Here is a 7,500-nt window from a genome sequence, read left to right as displayed (position 1 = left end):
CACACACACACACACACATGTTCACACACACACACACACACACACACACACACACACACACACACACACACACACACACACACACACACACACACACACACACACACACACAACACACACACACACACATACACACTCTCACACCTCCAATGAGCTTTGTGCAACAAGTGTTAAAACGCCCCTCTCCTCTCCACCCCCCATGCACATCATTTTTCCCTTCAAGGCTGCAGCTTTAATAAGCAGAAGTCCAACAATCTACATAACAATCTGTTAGCAGGCCATAATGAGCCGTGAAGGGTGAAGGGGCAGTGCCGAGAGGGCCTGGAGCAGTGCATGCTGGGAGTGCCGCATGCTGGGAGAGGGGCATTATGGGACGGTGATCCCCTGCAGGCTCATCCTCGGAGGCTGCAGCATGGTTAATGGCCCTTTCATGGCCCAGCCACAAAGGCTTTTGTTCGGGCCTAATTCAGCCTACCGTGCCCGCGGTGGAGGGTGGGCTTGGGGGTAGATGCATTTCTCGGGCCCCTGTCTCTCTTATTCCCTCTCTCTCTCTCTCTCTCTCTTGCTCTCTCACACACTTACACACTCATTCTCTGACCCCTCCTCTCTCTCTCTCTCTCTCTCACCCTCTCTCCTTCTCACTCTCACACATAACCTAGGGGAAGGGTGAGGTGGGGTATGGGGGGCACTGACTGACAACAAGCACATAAGCGACAAACGCTCACTCAAGCCCCCCCACACACCCCCACACCCAATCCAACACCCCCATCCTTAATGCTGGCATAGGCTCTCAGACTGCCATTCAAGTGCCCCTGGCCCCCTTGTGCTAACAGATACACCCCTCGACACTCGTGGAGCTACATGGATACACACTCTCTCATGCTCAAGTGTCAATTTGCTCTGTGCCGGGATGGTCATCTTAGCTTAGCACTTGGATTAATTTCAACAATCCCCAATCTGAACGACAGAGGCAGAGAGAGAGAGAGAGAGAAACGTTGACATTTAAAAGTGCCATAATCAACTATAACAATGGCTGGAACGTGAATTGTAAAATGAATTAAAAAAAACAAAGAACATTGCGTCAGAATGGTTGCGCAAGCCATCAACAATAATAATAATAATAAAAAAGACTGATTCAAAGGTCTTTGTATGACAAGTGAATTGACAGATTCTCCAGAGAGGGGGTGGGGCGAGGGCAGAACTACAGTCTCACAGGCATCCTAAATCTTCAGCACCTCTACAAAAACAGCCACATGAATAAAGGCAACAAATGCAGCCTCGCATACCAAACTTAAATGTAAAAGCACTTCACACCACTCTTCTAAATAACCCCAAAGCCACTATAATCAAACCATTAAAATAAACAAGACAGCACGCAAGAGAAAGTTACACCGCATAACAAAGATGTAATTGTTGTCCAAATATTATTTACATAAATAATAACTGTTGATATAAAGAAGTGGGATATCCTTCTTGGATACAATCCAATGCAACCAAACCTTTGAAGTGTAAATTACAGTGCAATAATAACGCGCTTTGATCCTTCAGTATTTAGGATGTTAATTACACAGAATTGCCTTGTAATCTTGAGGAATGGCAATTAAAGAGACAGTCCATTGGGTGATTGACTGTCATCACTTTCTCACTTATGTCCTGTTAAAAATGCTATGCTAAAAAGCAGCCAGGACAATGGTGTATAGACAATGTGAAGTTATACTTCTACTGAAGACGATTCATTTCTGATGTTTACTGAGATGGAGAAGTGGCATTAGCAAACATGAATAATTGTGTCAAATAAAATCAAATGTTGTATTAGAGTAATGTCCTTCCTCTATTTTTCACAGATTGTTGCTTGTTTGTTTATTGGCTGTCTGGTTAAGCTGTCTGTTGACACTGTTGACAGTGAGGAACACAAATAGGTTTCCAGAGTAAGACATTAGTTGAGGTCAGGGCTGGGGGTGTTGAGTATGGAGAGGGTTAGGGTCTGGGTCAGACTGGTATTGGGTTTGGTTGACAGTCTCCCGATAGGTTTGAGAGTTCTGATGAGTTGACAAGTATTGTAAAGCTAACAAATAATTTTCTGACTGTAAAATAAAAAGAAAAGGATCGCCCACTGAATAACAAGAACACTAAACTAGACACCCAGTGGTGGCATAAAATATATTCTGTCAGATTGTAGGAAGAATCAGAAAAGGGAGGCATACATGTTCACAAAGTTGTGACCCATATATTTTTTTGTTGTGTTCAAGCCAATGGATGGTGAGCTGGCCTACATGGTGACACACAAAGTGCACAGGCTCAAGGGCAGACAAACAATACACAACATGTAAAAAGTTAAACAGCTTTTGGGGCTATGACACAGGACATGCATGGCATCACCATGTATTATACCAAACTTGCGATAATAAGAAAAAAATATATATAATAATTTGAAATGATAGATCTGCCACTGATTCACCATGAGAATCAGAAATTACACCTGCATGTGTGCATGGCATCGAATATTGCTTAAATATTTTTTTTATTTTAAATGACAGCAAATTGTCTATCAAAGCAAAGAAAGGTGTTTGTCGTAGCTAAGAATACAATTCTACATCACTTACACTACACTACATTTTTCTGACAAACTGCTTGACTGGTGTGGGTCTGGCAGTTTTGCTAAGAATTAATAATGGTCAGCGTTGTGTGCTTTTTACTCAGAGAGGGTCACTCACCTGCTCACCTCAGAGGCCCATGACAGAGCACCTCATTTAGAGACAACAATGAATAGTATTGAGGGGGGATGTCATTACACCAGCAATTACAGTCGCTGTGTGTGTGTGTGTGTGTGTGTGTGTGTGTGTGTGTGTGTGTGTGTGTGTGTGTGTGTGTGTGTGAGTGTGTGTGTGTGTGTGTGTGTGCGTGCATGCGTGTGTACATTTGATGAAAAACTTGGTTGTTGTTGCAGTTTGTGTGTTTATCTATGTGTTTGTATATGTGCCCACACTTACTCAAACAGAATGTTGCTCTATGTGTGTGTGTGTGTGTGCCTGCTCTACCACACAGGGGGAGCCTGGATTTGCAGTTGTGTGAGTGTGTGTGCGTGTGTGTGCGTGCGCTCGCGCGTGTGCGTGCTTATGCACTGTTGTGTGTGGAGTGCAGCTGTATACACATGGGCAGAAAGCCTAACTGACTAATGAGCATGAAAGTTTAATTGATCCACTCTTCCAGCATCAACTCCCACGCCAAGAGCACCTAAAGAAAAACATGTGGCTCAGAGATGGCATGCAAGAAGTCAGGGAGTACAACCACACACAGCGCCGCACATCACACGCATCTTTCACCTGAACAACAGCTACAGGTGCCCGGCAGAAACTCACCCCCTAGAGGAGACTAATTGAGAAAATGTCGCCTTGTTGAAGCGAACGCCGCAGGTAGATGGTGGGAGGTCTGGCCATGGCCCTCGCACCAAACTGGCCCCTCTCCAGTCGTGTGATCTTTGTCGGAACGGGCCCGTTATTAATGAACTGCGTTCGAATGGGCCCGCCGGCCTCACATTTCAAAGTGCGCTGACTGAAGTACACAGAGAGAAGGGGAGACATTCCAAAGCGAACACGCGGGGGTTCTCGCTGTGATCACTGTAGTATGAGGGTTCGCTGCCTCTGACTGCGCCCGTCCCGCACAACACGCCACAGCTGCGCCCGGACTAGGAGCTTCAATAGACGGGGGTCAATACAAACTCTGTGGGGACTAACGCATACCAAATCAGGGAGAACAGACGAGGCAGCAGGAGGGGGAGGGGGACCGCTTAGCCCCCGTGCATAACTTTGGGAACTTTTTCCCTCTTTTCTCAGTTTTGCGCGCATATGAGTCCAGGTGTAGGCCCAGCATAATAATATTTTTCGCCACGCATGTCTGTGCGCGTTGCTCTCAAACTTTGTGTGAAAGTTGTGTGCATTTTAGAAGAAGGCAGGCATTACCAACTCTGAGATTTTGGGAACGAATCCTATTGTTCAGATCCCTCCCCCTTCTTGGGAAGTGGGAGGACCCGAGAAGGCGTCGCAAAAGGGAGAATTGTTTGAGAGCTCAGTCATCCAAAAACGGCTTTTCAATGTGAGAACTTAGGGAGCCGAAGAAAATGTCGGTGCCACTGCAGTAAATTACTAAAGCAGTAACGCTTTAGAGGGAAAAGACAGACAGAAAATCGCCTTTTGGAATTTTACTTCACATGAAAAGTTGGAGAACACTCAAGTCGTAGAAGTTGCGGGCTCAGCACTACATATTGCACGTTTTAGGTAAGCCCTTCTCCCCAAAAATCGTAGCGTGTTTTCGGAACTACTAATGCTACCATTGCTAAACAGTGATGCTTGCTTTATGATCAAAAAAATCTGACGCGCGGAAACAGTTTCCATTCAAATGTAACAACCAAAGTCGTTGTTCTCATTGATACAGTTGCATTTCAGGGAATTATGTTATGGATTGTATCTAGAGTGATGCGACAAGCTATGGCTAACTGAACGTGTATGCAACAATTGTGTTGTTTTGTTTCGACGTTCAGATATTATTGCTATCTTGTGAAAGGCAAATGACTAAAAACGTTGTATTATTTAAAGTTCGAATTTTAGAGAACACCATCGACTTTAACCTCGCCCCCATTCCAATTATTTTGTTTTTAACGGGAAGAAGTAGTCCATGGGGCGAGAGTGATGTTAAGTTCCATTGCTCATCCTAGTTTTAACGTTAGCCTATAGCCTACCATGGCTTAGACTTATTTAATTCGTACAGTCCTAAGACATTTAGCCTACCTTCTTTCTTGTAAAAAGTGTGATGTATGTGGAAAACGTGGCTCAAACATTGAGACTTGTATTATAACTCGGGGTTCTGTTTCTTCGTTTTGTCAAAAAGTGGCGTAGTAGTGCCTCTACCTACTTGTTGTAGCAGGCCTCAAGACTACTAAATGTCATTAGCTGCACCCCCGTATTACAGTGTTCTCTCCAAGCTATAAACGTATGTGTCAGTGCTTGTGATTTATTTACCTTAGTTAAGAAACACATACAGACTATCGTTCAATTATTAAAAACTAAAGGGCTGGTGGCTCCAAATATTAATGTCAACTAATAGTCTACAATGTCAAGATGTGTATAATACGCACTGTGGGTATCTGTAACACGAAGATACTTAGTGGAATACATCGTATATGCAATTGGGGACTTGCTCTGTTTTAGTAGAGAAAGGAATGACGTCAAAATGTCAGAGATGCATGGACAGCCGGTGGGGGTCGAGTGTCCCAGGTGCTGTTTTGTTATTTGGGGTCCACTTAAAACACTCACCAATAATAAAATAGCCCCACGAATAGATTTCCAAAGCTGTCTTGGATAAAACTATGTCAGCCTGCACTCTTTTAACATAAACTACTTTCAAAACATCTCAGACAATCACCTCTAAGTTAGACATACTCGTACAGTTTAAACAGTACAAACTGTGACCTGAAAACCGACCAAGTTTCCTCATTGGTAGCAAAGTGGGTTTTGATGATTGGTGGTCGCGGGTGGATCAAAGTTATCCCATAATTGATTCCAGTCTGATTATCTTGTTGGCTTTCGCAGCGCTCTGACCTTATTTGGCGAGAACGTTATGAGGGGCCTATTAGCCCTTCACAGATGGATGCCCAGATTGCATTTGGCATGCCCTCGCAGTTCTGAATTCCTGCTGCGTACCAGGTGTCCCGTCCCACTGTGGGACTGCGGTTTGGATATGAGATACCCGAGCCAAGGCGTCCTGGTGTTGGTCTCTGAGCATTTTTAAGAAGGGAGGGGAGGGGGGGGGGGGGGTTCAGTTGGTCGCTGGGAGAGTTTGACATACCCTATTCCCCCAGTTGAAAGACAGCCATCGAGGTGGTTGAGTTGGGTGAGATGACGGTGCAGTGGTTTTTGGAGTGAATGTGTCAGTGTGTGTTGGTGGTAATGGGAACACTCTTTCTCCTCGAGGCCTCCAGGCATAGCCATCTCCGGGTTCAGCTCTCTCCCCCTGTGTCAGGGTTAGATGGAAGACTAGGTCGTGCCGCAGCCTGTGGCCTGCAGTGGTGCCGCTCAGGGTTTTGGAAAGACTCATTGTTTTCTTAAAGGGTGTAACATTTCTCTTAATTCACAAAAGGAGTGGAGAGAGAGAGAGAGAGTGTGTGTGTGTGTGTGAGAGAGAGAGAAAAAAATGGTAGAGCGAGTTAGGGAAGAAAAACTCCTCCTCAGGCTATGCTTTCATGTCAGTTACAGCGGAGATGTTCAGGCAGTCATAATAGCCTGCAGGCGACTGTGTGTGAGTGTGTCCATCCGTGTGTGTGCATGTGCCTGTGCTGGTATGTGATATGGTGGTGCAAGAGTGAGTTGATGTGGGTTTGTGAGTTTATGTATGGGTCTAGTATACAAGTATACATGTGAATGGGTGTGAGAGTGTTAAGATGTCATATGATAGGCTATGAGTTTAGGTGCATGTTAATGTGGGATCGTTGTTGTGTGCTTAAAAAGAGTGCAAAGACTGTCTGTCAGTTAGAGAGTGTGTGTGCGCGCCTGTGTACGTGTACGTGTACAAAGTCTTCTGCAGTCTGGATGATGTCTTCAGAACTGGAATGCGCTCCTTGTCATTTTTACCGCTCTGTAGGGCTCTGCCCTTGCAGTATACAGACTCCCAGGAGCGGATGATGCACGAGTCCCTCTGCGGTGTCTGGGTTGCCTCTCCCTTATGCAGCTCACTTTGACAGCCACCATGACAGTCCATCCAGTGGACATCCACCACGGGGGCAGGCATTAAGCTTGTAGTTTCAAGTGTCTTGGTACCGAGACATAAAACATCTATGGACACGCAACCTATGTGTCACGTACACACACACACACACACACACACACACACACACACACACACACCCTCCCTCAGGGCCTCTGTTAGGATTAAAATGCAAACTCGAACCCCAGATATCCTCCCCAAGCGTAGCTTTTATGACTTATGACTAGTTGAAGCTAGTCCCTGCACAGATTGCAACTGACTCCAGATCGACACATGGATCATGATCCATGCCAAATGAGAATGCGGTATTTTCCAAAGCAAGTTTCAATATGGGCTTCAAGCCATAAAAAAGAACAACAGAAAGCACACAAAAGCAAAAACAGAAGAGTAGTCATCACTTTTCTGATCCCTGCTTGTGACATGTTGTGCATTCAGAGCTAATTTTCCCCCATGAGTCTTCCACTTGATGGGTATGCTAGTTTTGTTACACTTCACATGGTTGTCTTTCGTAGTAGAAACTGAGGCACACTTAAACACACACACACACACACACACACACACTCACACACTCACACACACACTTAAGTGTCAGAGTGGGTTTAGCGCAGAGTCGTGAGGTCAGTGATACACTCCAGATACTGGTAAGCAAGCTGTGAGTGTGTGCAGACAAACAGCCCTGTGTGTGCAGAGCAGATATTTGGACAAAGATTAGCGACTGTTAGACAAGCCAAGAGAAACTCAGAC

General features: G+C 45.2%; 1 protein-coding gene across 1 annotated transcript in view; it reads left to right on the top strand.

Moving 5' to 3' along the window:
• The first annotated feature begins 4,044 nt into the window (after positions 1–4,044).
• boc (BOC cell adhesion associated, oncogene regulated) overlaps positions 4,045–7,500 on the top strand; it is a 34,591-nt gene continuing 31,135 nt past the window's right edge. The window contains exon 1 of the mRNA XM_062521090.1: positions 4,045–4,274. The gene's annotated coding sequence lies outside the window, so the exon portion shown is untranslated. The remainder of the gene's footprint in view (positions 4,275–7,500) is intronic.

The sequence above is a fragment of the Sardina pilchardus genome, chromosome 19 (genome assembly GCF_963854185.1).
Source record: "Sardina pilchardus chromosome 19, fSarPil1.1, whole genome shotgun sequence".
NCBI lineage: Eukaryota > Metazoa > Chordata > Actinopteri > Clupeiformes > Clupeidae > Sardina > Sardina pilchardus.
This window is presented reverse-complemented; position numbering and strand designations above follow the sequence as displayed.